Genomic DNA, 20,761 nt, shown 5'->3' on the forward strand with positions numbered 1-20,761 from the left:
AATTAAATAAGTTAGAACAGGGCTGGGGATTTAGCTCAGTGGCATAAGTGCCTGCCTGGCAAGCACAAGTTCATGAGTTTGATGCCCGGTACTACTACTACTACTAATAATAATGTTAGAACAAAATAGGAAGACTTCTATTACTGTGTGTTGTTCCTTAAAGGTTTAGCGTATTACTGCAGTGGTGTCAGTTAATACCAATAAGATTCCAGAGGCTGGATGCCGTCATTTCTTCCTAAAAAATAATGTCCCCATGGCTTTTAGAGTCTTACACATTAAGAGAAAAAAGATTGTCCAAGGTTTCTAAATTTAAAAAAAGAATAAAAGGCTTTGGATCATGTTTTTCTTAGCATATATCATTTAGGAAATATTTTGAAATTACTCATCTCTTAATTCAGTAATTTTAATAGTAACTAAACAATTTTTCAGTGTAAGTAAGTGATACTTGGAAAGATTAGAACATATGATTTATTTATAAATTGGTAATATGTCCTTTACACTGAAGAGCTAAAACCGTTGCTAAAAACCTAGTCAATTATTTGGAACCCCTTAAAGCAGTGGTTCTCAAAGTTTGGTCTGCATAGCAGTTGTGTCTCTAAACATTTTTACTCATTAAGTCTGCTACATGGTCTGGGAGTCTACACTTATGATTTTGCCTTTTAACAAATTTAGTGGTGGCAGAAAAGTTCAGAAGCGATCGATGGCTAGAAAATGATATCCATGGGAGGAGAATAGAATGATCCGTTAATCTGAAAAAGACTGAGTAGCTACAGTTTTTTAAGAGTATAATGAAGGAATTAAGACACGGAAAGCTGGTCACTCTTTTTTTGTTATTGTTAAAGAACTAGGGTCAAACTGGGGTAAGCTCAGGATGGCACTACAAATATCTTTTCCCAGTAGGGGATCCTAACCCTTGCTTGGTCACACCATCCAATCCCACTATTCTACTTCCCGTGATTGCTAAGGACACTCTGTCAGTTTTCTTGGCAATCAATGTACCTTAAGAATTAGTATTTTTCTTAGTCTGCCATTCTCTACCCTTTACTGCTCCTCCCCCTTCCTCTGCACTAGAGCAATTTCTATTAAAATGATTTATACAGAGAGCAGGTGAATCATATTTTAAAGGTGTTCCTCCTTTTTAGAGATAGCTGTAAACAGCAGGAAGGCTTTTAGCTTCTGTTCTGTAACTACTTTTATTAGACATTTATTGACAGTGAAAAATATTTATGTGTGATTCAGGAACCTTTCAATTTAGTTAAAACAGAAATTTTCTATTCTAGCTTTCACTTCCTGATCACGCATTTCACAATATCCCTGCAGGTCACAGTCTACCCAGAAAATTCTTCTATTTTCTTACGTGTGTTTTTGGAAATAGCTCCAACGTTTTTTAAAAAGCGGTGGGTGGAGGTTGGGAGACAGAAATAAATACACCTCAGATAATAAATATATCTCAGATTTTGTTCTTTTGTTGATCTCTCTCTTTCTCTTTCATTTTTCTTAACGTCAGGTCTCAGTAGCTTACGTAAAGTATGTCCCCAAACAAGCTGGTTCAGTAGCTTAAGCATGTTGTTAAAGAGGAAGGCTGGTTTCAGTTTTCTACTTCTCCGCTGTTTGATGCACTTTGTCCGTACATTTTTCAGAATTGGAAAAGGCTGTCAGAGCGGCTGACACAGGCGCCTCATCATCTGTGACCAAATGTGGGAGTGATACAGGAAAAATATAACTCCTGACCTGCCAGATGTCAGATGTGCCATTTGTGTCCCCTGAATACTGAAGAATAATTCCAAGGATCAAAGGAGGTTGAGTAAGAAAGGTTTATTAAGAGAAAGTTCCTGAGAGATAGGGGTCTCATAAGGAGGGGTGTCACTGAGCCTCTTTGTCAGGGGTAACACACACAGCAAAATCACAATGTGGGTCAAACTCTAATCCACTATAGACTGTAAGCATAGCCGCTTAGCTGACAGTGATTCAGCAGGGACATGAGTCACGTTGCAAGGGTACATGGAAAGATCAAAGGAATTCTTGAAAAGGGAGGGGAGTTTGGGTCCAGGTGTTCTGGTCACCACCTGTGTGTCTGATGCCTGTCTGGGGCCACTGCCCAGGGGGTGCTAATCACAGAATAGTCTCAAATTGCCATCTCCAGGCAGAGATGCAGGCTTGGCTATTGGTTCTCCATCTTGAAGTCTAGCTTTCTTCAGATTTGCTCCAACCACTGTTCTAATATTTTTATTTTTTTTCATGTTGACTTTCTTGAGGGCCCAGTCCTTTTCTGACTATTAATTTTCTCTTACTTAGCTACCTATAATAGGAGAAGTATCCCCCGTCCTGTCTCTGGAATAGGAAGATGAACCCAGTGGATTCTTTGGCTGGTCACATTGGCAAGTTACAAGCTCACACCCTTGCTACAAGTGAGTGTGTGTGTGTGTGTGTGTGTGTGTGTGTGTGTGTGTGTGCGTGTGTGTGAGGTGAGTGTGTGTGGCAGGGTTTATCTGGCATATGGTGGGAAGTGGCTTTGCAGAAGACAAAAATGGGAATAGCAATAGATGGGGGGAAATCACTATGGTGATATTTTTGACAGCTCCCAAAGCTTTCATAAATGTGTGAAGATGGTAATCTGAAATTTTTGGTGATTTAACAAATGAGTTTTATTCATTATTCTAAGCTTTGACAAGTAGGTTTTCTATTTCCAGAGTTACACTCACTCAAAATGGGAGTTGATTCTTTACAAAGTGTATATATATATATTTTTTTTTTCAATTGATCTTTGGTAGACTGGTATAACATCTCTGGTATTCAGAATAATTCTGTTTCCTGCCTGGCAAATATTTCCTATTCGCGTGATGAAAGAGAAGGAGAGTGAGCTATGATGAGGAAAGCCAGGGAAAGGGAACTGTGGAAGACACGAAGGAGACAGAAGAGGAGCAGGCGCCTCCGCCGGGACAGACGGGCAGGAAGCCGCGAAGACACCCATCGGGCACAGAAAGCAGGGCAGGCAAGGCTCCTTCCCAGGCCAGGTCGCGCAGGTCCGAATCTGTCCCTGGCAACCGCAGGGCAGGTGTGGCCGAGGAAAGGCTGCTCACGGGCGTGGCCCTGGGATTCCAGCGGCGGCTCTCCTGGCCCCTGCCCCACCCGGTGTGACCTGTCTAAAGTGAGGCTTAGGACAGGCCACGTCGGGGTGCGAGGCTCACAGCTTCCCTTAGCAATAATTAAAGCAAGGTTAGGACAGGCCAGGCGAGGAAGGCTTGTTGTTATTGCTGAGGAACTGAACCCAGGTTGCTATGCAAGCTAAGGGTTTGCTCTAGCACTGAGCTCCACCCCCAGGCTAAAAATTCCTATGCTCGGCCCTGCCCTCCCCTCCCCTCCCCTCCCCTCCCCTCCCCTCTCCTCCCCTCTCTTCCCCTCCCCTCTCCTTTCTCCTTTCCCCTTCCCTCCCTTCCTTCCCTACTTTTCCCTCCTTCCCTCTCTTTCTTTTCCCTTGCTTTTTTTTCTTTTCTTCTTTTGCACCCCTTTGCACCCTTCTTATTTTCTTCTTTGCTTTTCCAAACCTCCTCCCCTCCCCTTCCCTTCCCCTCTCCCTCCCGGCCTCCCCTCTTCTCTCTAGGCCTTTCCTCTTTCCGGTGATACTGGGGACCCCCACATGCCAGGAAGCTCTCTGTCCCTCAGCAGTGTCCTCAGAAAGGAAACTTTTATGCAAATTTCCAAAGGGCCAGGTTTTCCAGTTGTCTTGAATGCCCAAGAAATGAGGCCTTTATAAAGATTTATTCCTCTAAGCAAAATTTAAGCACACTTTAGATCAAACAACCCTCCGACATCCATGAGGTTTCTGGGCTTCTAGCTGAGAGTTTGGGGTCGCGCTTCTTGCCTTCCACTTCCCTGGTCCTCCTGGTGCTCTACCGCCGAGTCCTGGTTTTGCCTCCTCTGTGTTCACCAGGTAAAGGCGTTACTGGAAATATTACAGGCGCTTTTCTGTATTTGAGGAAGACACATGAGAGAATCTTGGTGAAAGATTCCCTTTGTTGTGACAGCTCTCATTTAAGTTAAATAGATTTTTGTTCCTTTAATCCTACATCTACTGTAGAACAAGTAGATTTAGAAACCTGTGCAAGATAAACGCATACTGTAAGGAGTGCTTGGATGGCAAACATTCTTCTAGCGACCTCCTAAATCAAGACACACACTTTCCCAGCTTCTCCAGCAGGCCTTTTCAGTGCCTCCCAATGCGAACTCCACTCCTCCACGAGCACCCTCCATCCTTTCCCCATAGGGGTGTAACCCAAATGGACACCCATCAACACTATAGTTTTCCACATTAAAATATTTTCTGAATGTAAGACTCCCCAAATCTATACCTGTCCACCATTTCCATATGACTCACCTATTAAAGTAGTGGAGCTAGCTGCTGGGGTGGGCATGTATGTGTCCCCGCACTCTGGGAAGCTGAGGATCACAAACAACAGAGCCCTGCTTGGATAGTTGAGCAAGACCCTGTCCCAAAAATAAAAATTTAAAAAGGGGCTGGGCATGTAGCTTTGTGAGAAGGCCCTGAGCTCAACGCCCAGTGCTAAACACACACACACACACACATCCACATGCACACACGCGCACACACACACAGACACATGCATTCCATATACACCTCCAAACTGGAGCTATTTGATTTGCAGTTTCACACAGTTGAGTTGCCCTGTTTTCACACTTTAGGTCTTAGAGTGTGTAGTCTGACGTTCCTCTGCCCTCTGCATTTCCTATGAGGCAGCGTGTGCGTTCAGAGCCTTCAGACCGAGCGTTTATCTCCTTGGGTGAGAGTACAGGTAGGTGTGGTCTTTCCTCATAGTGTGGGCATATCATGTCCCGCTCTCTCTTTGTGACTGTTGATGTCAAGATCCATTAATTCTCTGGTGGCTGCAAAATGTTGATGCTAACTTCTCACTACGTCTTTTTCACTTATTAGTCAGAATACTTTTAAAAGGGAGTATATTTCACCGTTTGGCTACCAATGTTACTGTTCAGAGACAAAGCAGAATATTGCTCGGTTCTTTGTGCCTAGTTACCAGTGTCCATGATAATTAGTGGGTTCTTATTCTCCTCTGAAGCTGAATAATTATTTGATTTTTAAGATAATATTATGATGAACTCATGGATTTCAACATACTGAAAGGTTTTTAACCAATCACAGTTATTACTTTCTTGGAGCTTGTAGAATCTTCTTCAAGTTGATTTCTGAGCCCTTTTGTTATATCCTAGAACTTCTTGCTAACTTTCTCGATATCTAATATCTGATGTTTCAAGACCATTTGTATACTTCCTGCCCTAGACATGGAATCAGTCATGTTTCCAAAGTCCTGGTTTCTGTTGGGAAATAAGATTTCAAGATAACAGTGTGGATGCTCATTTGTAGAATTGCTGGAGTGGTTACTATTTCTGGGACTTTTCAGTAGTGAAGCTGGGAAATCTATCTATTCATAAGTATACATACAGATGAAATTTTACAGATGAGATTCCCAAAGGCCCACTTCCTAAGTCCATCACATTGGGACTTAGGATTTCAATGTGTGATTTGGGGGGAGAGACAAACTTTCAAACCATTATCCCATAGATGGAATGTCTCATGATACTTTACTTGCTTTACTCCCCACTATGCACACAAGCTCAGAATAACAATACACATGTCACCACCCCCAACATAATTACAAAGACCACCATACAATATTGTTCCATATGCTCTTTCCCTCCTGCTCCATTGTATCCTGTACCATTTCCACATCATATCAGCACATAGCCTTTAGGTATTATGCTTTAACACTCACTTGGCATTCCTTAGTGAGGTGCCTCTGTCTGCAATGTCATTAGTCCTTATATTAATGCCTCCCTGTTCATTTTAATTATCTGAGACCTATTCACTAGTTGATTCTTCAGGGAGGGCTAATTACAACAATAGTCTCTGAGACGTGTATGCTAATAATTTTGTTGTGTGCATTTTATATGAACCTTTAAATATTAATTATCATTTTGTTCCTTGAATCTCTTAAATCTGTTATTCCACTTTCTTTTGGCCTAAAGGGTTGCCAAAAACTATGCTGATGATATGGAATACATTTTTTTCTTAAATATAATCACAAGTGATTTGGTCTCAATACTTTTCTGTTTCACATTTTTACGCATTTAACTGAAAATATGTCTGGATGTTGTTTGTTTCTAGCTTAATAGTGTCAGCTAAATAATATGGTTTGTCAACATGTAGTTTTATTTTTTTATTTAAGAAAGTTTTCTTAGATTTTGATTTCTCTTTTGTTTCTTTGTTTTGCTTTCCCTCCTTAGGGATCCTCCTTGTAACTGAACCTTCTTTGTCTATCTTTTTCTCTCAACTTTTTAATCTTGTTTCTTTCTTTTTATTTAAAAATTTCCTGCTCTTTAATCTTTTATTTCTCTTCAGATTAATCTGTTTTGTTTGTTCTTCTGCTGCATATAGTTTAGTTTCATTTCTGGAATTAATTTTATTTCTAATTGTCTCTTGAGTTTTGTCATCTTATTTCTTAGCTTTAAATTTTTGGATTAATATTTTTAAAATGCATTTTAGGCCCTTTGAAGTAAAAAGTTATAGTTCTGATGTGTTTTGTGAGCATGCCTTTCTGGTATAGGGTTAATATTTAGGACTTTTTCATTTTCCTTAGAAAGAACTGCAAGAGATTTGGCCTCCAAATCTGCTTCTCATTTTTTTATGAAATGGTTTTCCAAAACTTTTAGTTTTTAAAAAATTTAACAATTCCTTATTTATTTTGATTTTTTGAGACACAGTCTTTTTATTTTTTATATATTTATTTTTCCTTCTCCTATATATTTATTCCTGGCTGGTCTTGAACTTCCTACAGTATGTAGCTCAGGCTGGCCTCAAACTTACAACAATCCTCCTGCCTCAGCTTCCCAATTGCTAGGATCTCAAGGATGCACCACCATGCCCAGCTTATGTAGGACGTTGGTTTCCAAATAGCTCTTCTAACTTCTAAAACTCCCCGGTCTTTTGTTCTGGTGGGCTGAAGGATCAGGTTGCCTTGAGAAATTTCTTGGTTCTGTTCACCCCTGCCACTTTTTACAGGGGATAGAACCCGGGGTCCCCTGCAAGCCCTGAGCTCCACCATTAAACTATACCCATCATTCCTCCTCTGCTCTGTGTTGAGCTCTCTTTCCCATCCTCTTATTAATATAGGGAAAGAATGCTAGATGTCTGGTACAAGTTTGTGTTCTCTAAAATTGAAGAATGAATTTTAGGAACAGCGGAGGTTTAGAGCAGAATATATTTCTTGAGAGAAAGAAAGCTTCTGTCTGAGAAAGACAAAAGAGGACCCGAGTGGGTTGCCAAGGACCCTGCCTTTTATTTAGGGTTCTTTATAGAGCAAAACCACAAAGTGAGGAGAGTCCAAGGTGGGGAAGACATGGGAACTCACAAGGTGGGCATGAGGTGGGACAGAACTATGGTCAAACAATAAGATTATGAGTGTAAGTGTTCAGGTAAAATCGATTAAATAGGGATCAAATGGGGAAATGAGTCACGTAGCAAGAAAGTGGGCATGAATACAGCCTGTTGGCTTAGTGGCACCTTCTGGCTTCCTCAAGGTGATCAATACCTACTTAAAATATCAGTCCCTGATGTTTACCCTTGGGAAGTATGTGGGTGCATTTGTTTCATCTTTGGTCTTGAGGCCTGGCCCACAGCAGGAGGTGTCTGTCTCCTCCTAGGTTGCAAGGTACTTGGTCTTCTGCACTGGCTCCTTGGAGGGCCCAGCCCTGCCTGCCTGCCCATGGTATTTCTGTCTAACTGAGCTGTGTATAACACTACTGTCCCTGTCCGCCTGGGCTTTGACTCCCTTGGTACAGCAATGCTCTTCAGTGTGTAGCCTTGCCCAGGTGAGGCAGGCAGCTCATGCTGCACACAGGTCTGGCCACTCACATCCCAGCGAGGTCAGCACTGGCCTGGTCACTTCTTCTGACCTGGGATCCTCTGTGCTCTCTCCAGCTTGCTGTGGCTGCCGTGGCCACTGGCAGTTTTTCCCCTGAAGTTGGTGTGGATGCTTTGTAACCTAAGTCTCAATGTGAAACATTTGGTTTCACCAGTGTGTTTCTGTGTTGAGATTTGGATTTAAACCTACACTTTTGCCACCATTATCTTCCCAGAACACACTAAACAAAGGGAACTAATCTCTTCCTTAGTCCTGTTTTTACAAGAACTGGAAATGCTGAATTGCTATTAACTGCCAAGCTTTGATAGTTTTATATCGCTTATTCGGGATTTAGAGAACATTGTCTCAATGTTATTAAATCCTCAAACAACTGTGTGATCTCGTACTTTTCCAGCCTGCTTCTGGTATGATTAAAAAGAAACTTTCTGGGTCCTAGAGCCTAAAAAATTACATGTCTCAGGCATTAATAGAAACCAGCTTTTTATACAAAACTTGTGCAAAGCAATTTATAAGCCGAATATTATAAAAATAATCTTATTGTTGTATAAGAGGAGGTCTATTTACAGCATTTCATATACATTAGCTCATTTAATCCTCAAATAACCTTCCTAGGAAGGCGTTGTTAGTACGAGCCCTATTATTCAGAAGAAGAAATCGAGCTTAGAGGGCCTAAATGGCTTGAGATCTGGGGCGGTCTCTCACTGTGTCTGTCTGCAGAGAATACCAGCATGGGGGCTCAGCTTTGGGGGCACAGCTGAGGCTCAAGGTGGTTCTATCAATCATGCGCTCCCTGCAGTTCCACTGAGTGACAGGTGCTGCCGGCAGATAGGCTCTGGGAAGTAGCGTTTGAACCTGGCCCTGCTCTGAGTGGTTTGATTTCTCTTCTTAGCTAACGTCGACCCCAGCAGGGAACTGTGTGAGGCCCACAACCCATCTTCAGGCCTGGGCACCTTTGTGTGCATCACTGTACCAGCATGTTGCTGAGCAGCGGTCCCTCCACTCATAGTGGGCATCTGAGCAAGCTGGATGCAGGTTATTCCATTCATAAAGGCCACCATAGGAAGCTGGACATGGGTCCTACCGTTCAGAGTGGGCACCCGAGGGGCTGGACATGGGTCCCTCCATTCACAGTGGGCGCCAGACAACAGAGTCAGGACATTTCTGGTGACTATGGTGGTGCCTCTCCCATGCTTACCCTATCCTAGAACGCTCTGAGAGGCAGAGAGGAGGAGGACCTCATCATAAATCTCCAGGAATCTTTCATTGTGTTCCAATGTTTTACCATAAAACTCACACCAATCTGAAGTTCTATTTCACCATGCATCTGGACTATCTGAAAAGAAAAAGAATATTAGACATTACTTACCAGCAGGTAGAACTGCTGTGCTATGGAGAGGTAGGATGTTTATCCAGTGCTTCTGGTACCTCCGAGTGTGACACCATGTAAACCTAAAGGGTTCTCTGATATGACAGGAAGCAGGTGGGCTGTAGCTGCACCTGGGAGTCTGAAAGCGCTGCCAAACATTTGGAATGCACTCTTTAGAAACAAAGAAACCAATGAAGTTTTTGTTTTGCTTTGTTTTGTTTCATTTTGTTTTGTTTTTTTCAAGAAAGTAAAGTGTTCATTTGTGTGTTTTAGAGGAATGGCTTTTGAACTTCTTTGATCACTGTAATATGTTAAACATGGTGATTCACAACCATTATTTATGTACACATGTGTACATAAATGAATGTGTATATGAAATGAAAGCACAACATTTTACTTACCCTTATCTTTTCATTCTAATCTATTTCATCTAGAAGTTAATGCAGTCCACTAAACTGGTTGCACATTTCCTTAATGGCTGCACCCCACAGTGCTTTATTACCGGGGTGACAATATAGAGGAAGAATGGGGAAGAGAAACCACAAACCATAGAGGTCACAGAGAAGCCAGAATACTTAGAATGTAAGGCAAGGCAGTACGGTGGCACTGAAATCCACGGGAACTGGCTACCATTTGCCTGTGAAGGTAATTTTGGGTCTTTGGCTTGAATCAAGGGCCATTCTGTTCATAGACAGAAGGACAGCAGAAATACGTTTGGAGTGTAATTCTCCTGGGAAGTGACTCTAGCAGGTAGTTGAGTTGGAGCTCAGAAAGAGGTAGGATGGGGAGAAGAGATTTAGGTCCCTTGAACATCTGTATCCTGGAGCCGGGAGGATGGAGATGAGATTGTCAGGGAGAATGAGAGTCAAATGACAAGAGGGCCGAGGAGACAATCCTGACTGACATCTTCATCTAAGAAGAGGCAGAAAAGAAGGACCTGCAACAGCCCCACAAACCGAGCCACAAACCAGGCAAGCAGAGTGTTGCCTAAGCTGTGGGAGGAGAACTCGCCAGGGGGAGAGCAGGCGATGGCGTCCAAGGCTGGAGAAAAGCCTAGTAAGTAAGATCTGCAGTAGGAGGGTACCGTATCCTGGGGGTAGCAACCAAAGAGGTGGCGGCGGGGCAGGCAGTTGTGGGGACAGGGGTTGTAATATAATCAGGTGTGTCTGGGAGGGAGGGTAATAGGAATAAGTGCAGAGCTCGGGAGCAGGTGACAGCTGCTCTGGGGAGAGAGCTGGTGCCCGGGAATCCACCAGCCACCTGCAGAACTGCAAACCTTGCTCCAGGGTGCAGTGCAGGATGGAGGGGGAGAGCCAGGAGCCCAGTCCTGGCAGAGTGGCAGCTGCAGCCAGGTCTCCAAGACTAAAGCTGTGGTTTGGGATTAAGTCAGTGCCAACTGAGATAACAAATCAGCAGGCAGGACTGAGGGAATCATTGCTGAGCCACAGTCTGGGGCAAATGAGGAGCTGGGGACCTAATTGCAGAGTTCTAGCCTCTTCAGGAAGAGCAGTTCCAGTTGCTGGACAGGAATGCTTCAGAGTTGGGAACAGTAGGCGGAGGCACATCATGAATGTAGTGTCTTCAGGCTAGGAGCCCCTCTAGGATTCCTCCGTGGTACCAAAGGTTGCATTGAGCTATAGCCACAGCCTTTTTAAATTTCAAGACAGGATCTCACTAAATCAATAAACTACCTAGGTTGGACTCAAGCTTGTAATCATCCTGCTTCAGCCTCCAAAAGTGCTAGGATTATGGGTGCAAGCTATCACACCCAGATCCTTTCATTTTTTTTTAAACTGCCTATATTCCTGAATTTTCACATTCTTGCTGAATTTAATGTCTTACTGTCTTCTCACTGTCAATGTATTGAATAAAAAAAATTTTTTTGTCTTTTTCCTTTTTATCGGTACTGGGGATGGAACTCACGACTGCCTGCTTACAAGGCAGGTGCTTATGCCACTGAGCTAAATCCCCAGCCCTGAATAAAATTTCATACATTTTCATTTCAATACACTTGTCATTTTATCTTTTTAAATTATTTTCTAATAGTATACATGATCTACAATTAAAGAAATATATTTGCATAATAATTGCTTTCTTTAAAAAACTTGAGCTTTGGAATTAATCTTTCAACTTCTGGACAAGTACATCATTTGATTTTAGATAAAATAAATATTTATTGTGAGTCTACTCTGGTCAAGATGCAAATCTATTAATTTCTAACAAAAAACAATGTTCAGTGTGTCTGTTGTATAATGGTGCCACTGGTCTATTCGAAGTCAATTTGTTCACATAATTAATCCCCAAGGAGTATAGGAAGTTTGACTGCTTTAACTTAATCCTGCAAACTGTGAGCTCACTGGGCTCAGTTTTGGGTAGAATTAGGAATACAAATATCAATTTTCATATCCCAGGCTATTTTGAAATTCCAGAGTACTATATTTGTTGGTACAAATTTATTAATTTAACATTTTTTAAAAGTCAGAAATCAAAACCATTTCTGTTTCAGGACTTACCCAGAGGTTTTATATACTGTGTTAATATTTCAAATGGAACAGAGGCATCGACATGAAGAGGCATTTTAGTGCTTCCTCTGGGAGAAATAAAAAACAAGATTGGACAGCTAGAGGGAGGAGGCTTCCCTGGCTGTTATTTCCTTTTCCCCGCAAGCCCACCCTTCTGTTCCCTGGAAGTGGATTCTTTCTGCTCTCTCTAGTCATCACCTTCCTCTTGCGGCTTGCTTCCTCTTCAAGGAGGATTTTCTCTAAACAGGACCCTCTTCACAAACCACCTGACCTGAGAGGACCTGGGAAGTAGGAAAGAGAAACCTCAGCCTTGGAACTAACCATCTCCCTTATGGGCAGGGTGGCAAACGATGAAGCCCTCATGCTTAGTCTGGTCAACCCAGGCCCTGGGGAGTTTAACCAGTGGATCTTGACTTTCTTGTAATTCTGAGGTCTCAACGTAAAAGTGTCAGCTGGTCTAGTTTCCCCATAACTGATCCCGACGGTGGTCTCCTCTGTCCATCTAGGCATAGTCCTTTCCAGCACCTGTCTGTCCCATTCCCCTTTTCTTAGACAAGACTGGTCCTCTTGGGTGAGGCCCATCCTAACTTACCTCTCCATGCACAGTCACACTGGGAGGCAGGAGGCTGACTTGTGAATTTGGGGAGAACACTGTTCAGCCCATAATACCGTATTTGCCAACTTGTGTAAAAAAAAGAATCAAATACCCATTCTATAAATACCCTAATGTCAGTATTGCAATTAACATCACAGCTATCTTCACAGCATAGTGAATTCAGTTAATTAATTACACTCCAGGCAGATTTTGTATTCCAGTGGCCCCTGGAAGAGTCTCAGGTTACCAGTTTTTTTTAAGGAGAGCGTCTTCCTTGCTGTTTTACTGTGTAGTTACTGTTGCTCAGTTGTTCCATCTTGCTCCTGACTGGATGTCTGTGATACACGGAAAATGCAATCAAAGGCACCTCGGCACACAGGAAGGGCCGCGCCAGGGGCTGGCTCTCTCTGCTCCGCGTCCGGTGGGGCCAGCCCAAGGGGCCTTGCCTCTGCGCATGGCCAGAGCTCTCCGGGCCTCTGCACATCCCTGTTATCCTGGGGGGAGGGCTGGCACCCTTGCATTTCATCCACGTTTGTTTTGTGATTAGATTGATCTGCTGATTAACTGATGCATCTACCTTTTCTGATTCCCCGCCCCACCCACTGGCTGAGTTCTTTTAAACTCTCTGAGCCTAAGTTCATCTGTAAAATGCGAGTGTCTATCAAGAAGCTATGCGATTCCCTTTTACCCTTTTATCTGAGTCCATGATCCCATTTCAGACTTGAATGCAGATTTTTTTTGCCAAAAAAAAAAAAAAATTCCATTTAAGATTTCAAGTAAGACAATATAAATACCTTTGACTAACAGGGAAAGAAATGCACTGTCTTCTTAGGGCTTTCAGGCTTATTTCAGAAAATGCAAGCTCTCCTCCATGTGTCTCAATTCACTCCTGGTGGCTGGGCTACTCTGGTTTAAAGAGGCGCCTCTGAGCCCGCTCTGACGGTGAAGGGTAGCTGAATGTGCTCTGCGGAGACGTTAGTGGGTTCAGCACGGTCATGGGGCTGAAAACCACGCAGCACATCTCAGCGCTTCGGACCCACCTGAACGACGGGCATCCGAGCTTGGCTTTTGCTGCTCTCTAGAACCGCACGGTGCTGGGTGGGGGCTCGCTCCTCAGCACATCTCAGGCCGAGGGGCGCTGCCGGTCTCCCTCTGCCCTTTCCCTGCCCACAGCACCTGCCCTCCTATACCTGTGACTCAGCCCAGCTCCCACAGGTTCAGAGACCGGACAGTACCCACAGCCCGCCCACGTCTCTCCTTCCACAGGTGACACCATGCTGCTGGGGGTGTGGGCGGTGTGTGTGTGTGACATTTTTCCTAATGGCTATGATGAGTTTTTCTTCTTCATTAACAAGCTTTAAGCACAATGGGTATTGAAAAACAGTTATTTTATTCTGAAGGGTTTTTTTTTTTCAAAATTCTGTTACAAAAAGGTTGAATTTTCTCGTTTTGAAAACTATCAGAATATATCTACTCTCCGAGGTTGTAACCCCTGTCCTTGAGAACAGGTACCCTATCTTTTGTCTGATTTTAAAGATATAATGAAGATTTTGAGGCGAGCTGCTCCACCAATGGGACAACGGCTGCTGGGGTGGTTGTTTGGAAGGTTATGTCTGAGCTAGAGCTGGCTTTACCAGGCTGCCTGACAAGATTAATTGGCTGTGAATTATGCCACAGAGATTCCAGAGCCCTCGCCAGCGAGGAGGACCAGCTCACTCATGAAGCCCTGACAGCCCCGCTGCCAGAGGGGAGGTGAAGCCTGCCTGCCTCAGCTGGTTCAGTGCGTTTTTAAGGTGACAGGTGAAGCCTTCCTGGAATCATCTTGATACTGCTATGCCCAACATTCCAGAAGGAGAGATCCTTTCCTGCACCTCTTCAGTATTTAAAGTGCAAACCATTAAAAAGATTTTGCTGGTGTTTCTTGCCATTCATGGCAACTATTTTTATCCTTTTAAGGAGCTTAGATTTGTGTGCCACACGGTGCGAGCAAAATCGACTCCGTAATATCACAAATCAACTCTTGAGCAAAATAGTGGATTTTAACTGATTGCTGTTTATATGTATATTTGTTTCATTGTTTTGATTTCTCAATCACAATTGACATGAAGTTGTCAAGGGACAGCAGAGCCTATTTTTGTTCCCCTTTTATCTGTCCAGTATGGCACAGTACCTGACATGTAGTAACACTCAACCCATAGCTAGAAAATGGTTTCATATCTCTGGTAATTTCTCTTGCTCGCCCTAAACTTTAGGGCCAACTTTACTCCACTTTATATCCACCACTCTTTTGCTCTTTATTTTGAATGTAACTACACTTTGCCTTAAATTTCCACAATGCTTGATCTGCTCTCATGCATTTTATCACTTTCCGTCTTGTATCACATTTAGTCTTAAAACTCTCATTGGCTCATCAAGACTTTCATGGCAGGTCTCTATATGATTTAACTTTATAGCCTCATGTAAGCAGAGCTCTTTACATAAAAATCTCCTCATGTAAAAAAAAATGTGCAAGACAAGTGCAAAAGCAGGAAACAAATCCCTCCTGCCCCACTTCACCGCCGCGGTGGTGAGAGGATTGCCACCAAGTTTCGAGTTGCTAACTTCTAGCTAAAGATGGCAGGATGAACATAAGCGTCATTGTCCCCATGTTAGAGACCAGGAAAGGATACAGGAAGGGATGAAAGAGTGAAATAAGCATGCTGTGGCTTGGGTATGGTTTGGGTGTGTACTTCCAAGGTCCACGTATTGGAAACTCGGTCTTCAGGGAGTGATGTGAGGAGGTGAGGGACTCTTGAGAATCAGAGTTGGAGGTGATTGGGTCACTGGGGGCCCTGCCCTGAGGTGGAATTAATGTAGTTCTCATGAGACCCAGTTAGTTCCCATGTGAGAGGTGGTTGTAAGAGGGTAGACCTGACCCTTCTCTGAGTCACCATGTGACCTCTGCTCCTCTCACCTGCTCGTTCCATGCTACCATCTGCCATGGTGGCATGGAGCTAGAAAGCCCCTGCCCTAGTCATCACCATGCCCTAAAACTTTCAGAACTAAACAAACCTGTTTCTTTATGTACCACTGAACCTCATGCATTTTGTTATAATAACAAAAAATGACTAATACTACATATTTGTTAGGTGGACAGTTAACATTCCTAATGGGAGAGAAAACCAGACCTAAATATGATGTAGTAGGTAGAAGCTAGAATTTTGTTGAGAAGAATCTGAAAGAAGTTCAGGAGTTGGAGTTATGGGTTTTGGTAGAGAGAAGGGGTGAGGTGCGAGCATAAAGTTTGAGATAAGTTGAAACCTTATGCATGGAACAGTCAATTATTCTTGTGCTCCAGGCATGGAAAATCAGCAGCTAGTCTGCACCCATCTGTGCCAGAAGGTGACAGGTTATTCTTAGGAAATACTTAGCAGGAAAGAACTGGGCGTTAAAGCAACCAGGCCTGATAGAAGAAGGGAAAAGGCATGCAGATGTGAGCAGTGAAAAGAGCTGGAAGTCGGCTTCGGGATGCAGACACACTGGGAATGTTCTCGCCGCTGCCTCACACCCAGAATTCTTGGTTTGACATCTGCCCCTTGGCCAGTGTTTTCCAAGCTGTGAGTTACAAAGTCAGTTATGAGGAACAGGTTATGAAATTAGCGTGATGGGTCAAAATCCACATTGTCGTGGGTTGAGTTCCCCAGGAAGCAGACCTGGAGGCAGAGTGGAGAGCTCATAATGTTCATCAGGGGCACCCTTGGCATCAACATTTACTGGAAGCTGGGACAAAAGAGAGAAACAGAGCTGTGTTGCAAGGCCCGTGACTTTGGCGGCACTAGAGCCCTACATCCTAGGCCCCTCAGAGCTGTATCAGTGGAAGCCTAGACAGCTGGGTGCTTTTCCCCTGCTGTGGGCTGACTTGTGTCCCTCAAAATCCCCCCAGCACCCAGTTCCTCGGAACATAACCTTATTGGGAGAAAAACTTGCAAGGGCTGAGAAGTCAAAATGAAGCTGTTAACGTGGTGCCCTAATCCTAAAAGACTGGTGACTTTGAGGAAGAAAAATCACCCTGGACCCAAAGAGCACACGCACAGAAGATAAGCCACGTAAGCATGTGGTAAGAAGGTGCCATGTGCAGGCCAGGAAGAAACAAGACCTGAAAAGTAAATGCTATTTCAAGAAAGGTTTTGCATATATTATGGAATATATATATATATATATATATATATATATATATATTTCATGTATACACATAACCATATGTATGTGTATTGACTGCAAATGGATGGAAAATAATTTCTTAACTGTCAAAAAAATGTAAAAGTCACTTCACTTACCTAGGTAAGAAATTATAGGATTTTTTTTCCTGAAAAAGCTAAGCAGACCCAAAGAAAAGACAAAGTATTTACTATCCAAAAGTGAAATCTATATTTTATAAACCCCTCCACCAACATAGAGACACCTTGAGTGGACAAAAAAGACCACCAGGCAGATAAGGGCCACCTCCAACCTAAAACAGACTTAACATGGAAAACAGAAAAGTGAATGATACGGAGAGACTATAAAGAATATAAAAAACACTTATAAATACTATTATAGCCTAAAAATTACAAAATTTGTGTCTATAAATAAAACCAAAATGCTACAATAAAAGGCTAGTTAGGAAGGCAGAGAGGACTCTCGAAAACTAAATATATAATTTTTAAAGCTTAAAAAGCAGGACTAGAAGATAAAGTTAAGGAAACCTAAAAATAAAACTAATACATAAGCAGATGAACATTAAAAAAGAACATATATGAGACTTAGGGAATCAATCTACACAGTACAATGTCTCAGTAGACAGAACTTCAGAAAGAGCAGAAATGAGGGGAAAATAGTCAAGATAAGTCTGTAGACTGGAGATCATACAACTCAAAATTGAAAATGGCTACAAAGTACAGTACTTACCACAAGAAATAGAAAACACTAAGAGATAGAAATGATAGAAATGTGGAGTTTCTTCTGTAACCATTGTTAAACTATTTAATTTCGTACAACTGACCATACCCAGGCACATGGATACTTAAGAAGCATTTGGATTTGAATTCAACCCAGCTGTTTGCAGCTGCCCAATCTTTACAATCATCACCTTAATTAAGGAGGGAAAAGAGTAAATGGGAAAACACCTTTGGAAGCTCCTGGTGTATTGAAAATGATCAGTTTCCCTTCTTTTTTCCAGACAAAGAGGACTCTGGTTCTCAGCAGTCTACACTCATTCTTTGGAGTTGCTTTCTCTAGGTAACAAGAATCCTCCTCTTACATCTTGTGTATAGAAGAAATACTGAGTAAACATGTGAATATTGAAGTCATTTTTAAAATTCTCTGTGTGAAATAAGAAACACTCTTGTGTAATTCAAACAGCCTTCCAAGGAGACCCTTTTCCCAACTCCCACCCCCCAAAATTCAATAGTTTATTCCCTTGACTTTCCTCAAGCTTGAATGTGACTTTCCTCGCGTTCAAAGTTGATCTGATAATCGTTTCAATTAGTTCACTTAAAGCTGGGCTCTTGTAAGTTGGGGTCTGGAGTTGAGCCCCACAGCACATGGGGTCTCCTGGGTCAGTAGACTCTGACAGGAGCAAGTAAACTTTACCCAGAACTGTACAATTCCCATGATTTCCTTTGAGTGTCACGTCAAAAGAAAGAGTGGTGGCACTGTCTTAAATGGGTACCATAAAACTATGATTTATAGGGACTCAGAGTCTCTTAGATGGTCTTTTTCAGTTCTTTACTTATTGTTTGTAATAGAAGTACAGTCATCTCTGTGTTCATTGATTCATTGTGGATCAAACATATTTAGGAAAACCATCTGAACTGGTACAGATTTTCCCCCTTGAATTGGTCCCTAGAGAATTCAGCAGACTAGTTCTTTCTGTAAAGTTTGTGTTAGGAATCTGAGTAATGCGGAGATGATTTGAAGTCTACAGGAGGGTGTGCATAGGTTCACACACCATGATTTGAAGTCTACAGGAGGGTGTGCATAGGTTCACACATACTTTATTTTGGCAACATGCACACGTGTGGGTTTTAGGATCTGTGGTGTGGGTGGGAGGATGGGGAGGCGAGGAGAGCTCAAGTTAAACTTGCTTGTCTGTAAATGATTTTTTAATGTTCCCAAATCTGAATGGAAACTATGTAACATTAGGTCCACCAGTGAGTTTGGAGGAAATTCAGGTATAAGGAGCCCACTATTGTGAGACAGTACTTTAAACAGTTAGATCCTCACTCACACCTATGAATAGAATTCTGGAGAAAACTCCCTGGCCACCACTTTTCCACTTTTGCTCTTACACTGGTTAAGTGTGAGTCTCCTTTTCAGGAAGCACAAGCCAGGACATCTGTGCCCCAAAGGGCAGAACAGGGAAAGAGGAGAAGTTGCAGCATAGAGAAGACTTCCCACAAAGTAACCCTTCTGTCCCCATGTGGGTCTCAGGATGAGGACACTACCCAGAGTTGTGAGCTTGTTGGAGATGGTGCCATTAGCTGAGTAGCAACATGGCCAGCTTAAAACAGAAATTCTATCAAGTTGAGAGAAAAGCAGAAAATGGATCTGTGGTAGGCAAGCAGCAGGCTTCACATGTTTTAGTAATTGCCATGTTATTCAGTTCAAACAAAAAGAATCTGTCAATTAGTTTATGTATATTGCTAGGCTAATATTAGCATTAAGGAAGACCAATTAGCAAGCTCACTGTCTGGAACCTTGATTACATATTTTCACTGGACTTAATTTACATTTAATAGAATGCAGATAGAAAATAACTCAGATTCTGACATGGTCTGGTGTTGATTTATTTATTAGCTATATGAATGTAGGAAAATTACTTAAATACTCTGAGCCTTAATTTTCTTTTATTAAGATAATAATAATCATACCTATTTAGTAGGATTTGGGAGGACTAAATTAGTTACTATATATAAAATATTTAGAATAGTGTCTGGTGTGTTGTAAGTGTTCACCAAATGTTAGCCATTAATATATTTTTTCCTGAAGTAAAACTTTTCCCTTGAAAATCCATAGTCATGATGATCTGATTCTATATCCAGAATTTTCAGTCACAAGGAAATGATAAATGAAATTTGAGATGGGCTTTGAGTTGATGGGTAGCCTAAGTATCCTGTGTTGATCATTATATGATTTATACACATACTGACATATCACACTACTCCATAAATATGTACAATCAATATCTGTCAATTTAAAAATAAATTAGAGTTAAAAAAAACAAAACAAAACCCGGTGTAGTGGCTCATGTCTGTAATCCCAGAACTTGACAGACTGAAACAGGAGGATGCTTATGAGTTCAAGACCAGCCTGGGCTACAAAGTGAGCTCAAGGCCAGACCAAACTGCATAATGAGACCCTGTCTCAAGAAACCACATGCAATAAATAAGTAAATAAATAAATAAATGAGTAATTTCCCAGTGTACGATATTTTCCAGCTTTGCATTTGTAAATAGTTTTCAAATGCTAGGGCTAGAGATGTAGCTCCATGGTAGGGTGCTTTCCTAACATGCATAAGGGCCAGGGCTTGTGTCCCAGGACTTCATCGTCCCCCCAACAAAAAAAGAAAAATAACTGATTCCTAAAAAATTACAGGGTTTTACTTGAGCTAGTAACTTACATTCCATAGTGCCTGTAAAAGGGAGAGGAGTTAGGTTTTGGTAAAGTTAAGTGATAATGGATTGTCTCTTTCCCATTTCTTTTTAATAGGCTAATACTGATAATGCGCCCCCCCACCCCCACACACACAGTCTGGAAGCATCCTGTTGCCCCAGGGTAGACTGCTCTGCAGCTGTGTACTGCCAGCCTGCGGGATGCCTGGCTTAGAGCCCTTCTCTGTTGTTTCCTGATGACTTCTGGCTGCTCAGAAAGATAAAATTGATCAGAATGGGGCAGAAATGTCATTTTTATGTGCTTCTCTATTATTTCCTGGGTTTTAAAAATACCTGTTACTTAAATATCTCCACAAATGCTAGAGGATCTCTATTCCCCTTAGAAATGTACTGAGGGTCTTACTCTAAGTTCAGTGGTAGAGTACATATTTTGCATGTATGAAGGTCTGAGGTCCATCCCTACCACCACCCTCTCAAAGAAAGCAATATTGAAGATAAACTTTTTCAACTGACTGCATTAAAGCTCTAGTTAAAAACCTTTCAAAAATAATAAAAACTGGAAGGAAGTTTATAAATAATAAAGTTTATAAATAATAAAAACTTAAGGAAGTTTTAGGGGAAATGATGATTATTTTTATAACTTGTGGCTTTCACTTTTGGTCCAAAGGCAAATGCTTTGAAAATCTCTAATT

General features: G+C 42.1%; 1 long non-coding RNA gene across 1 annotated transcript in view; it reads right to left on the reverse strand.

The window, feature by feature from the left end:
* Positions 1 to 3,744: 3,744 nt before the first annotated feature.
* Positions 3,745 to 20,761, reverse strand: part of LOC134478335 (uncharacterized) — an 84,494-nt gene continuing 67,477 nt past the window's right edge. The window contains exons 2-3 of the long non-coding RNA XR_010050929.1: positions 9,151 to 9,288; positions 3,745 to 3,966 (exon numbers count right to left, since the gene is read on the reverse strand). This is a non-coding gene — a long non-coding RNA (uncharacterized LOC134478335). The remainder of the gene's footprint in view (positions 3,967 to 9,150; positions 9,289 to 20,761) is intronic.

The sequence above is a fragment of the Cavia porcellus genome, unplaced genomic scaffold (genome assembly GCF_034190915.1).
Source record: "Cavia porcellus strain 051 isolate PalLab524CR breed Dunkin Hartley unplaced genomic scaffold, mCavPor4.1 scaffold_12, whole genome shotgun sequence".
NCBI lineage: Eukaryota > Metazoa > Chordata > Mammalia > Rodentia > Caviidae > Cavia > Cavia porcellus.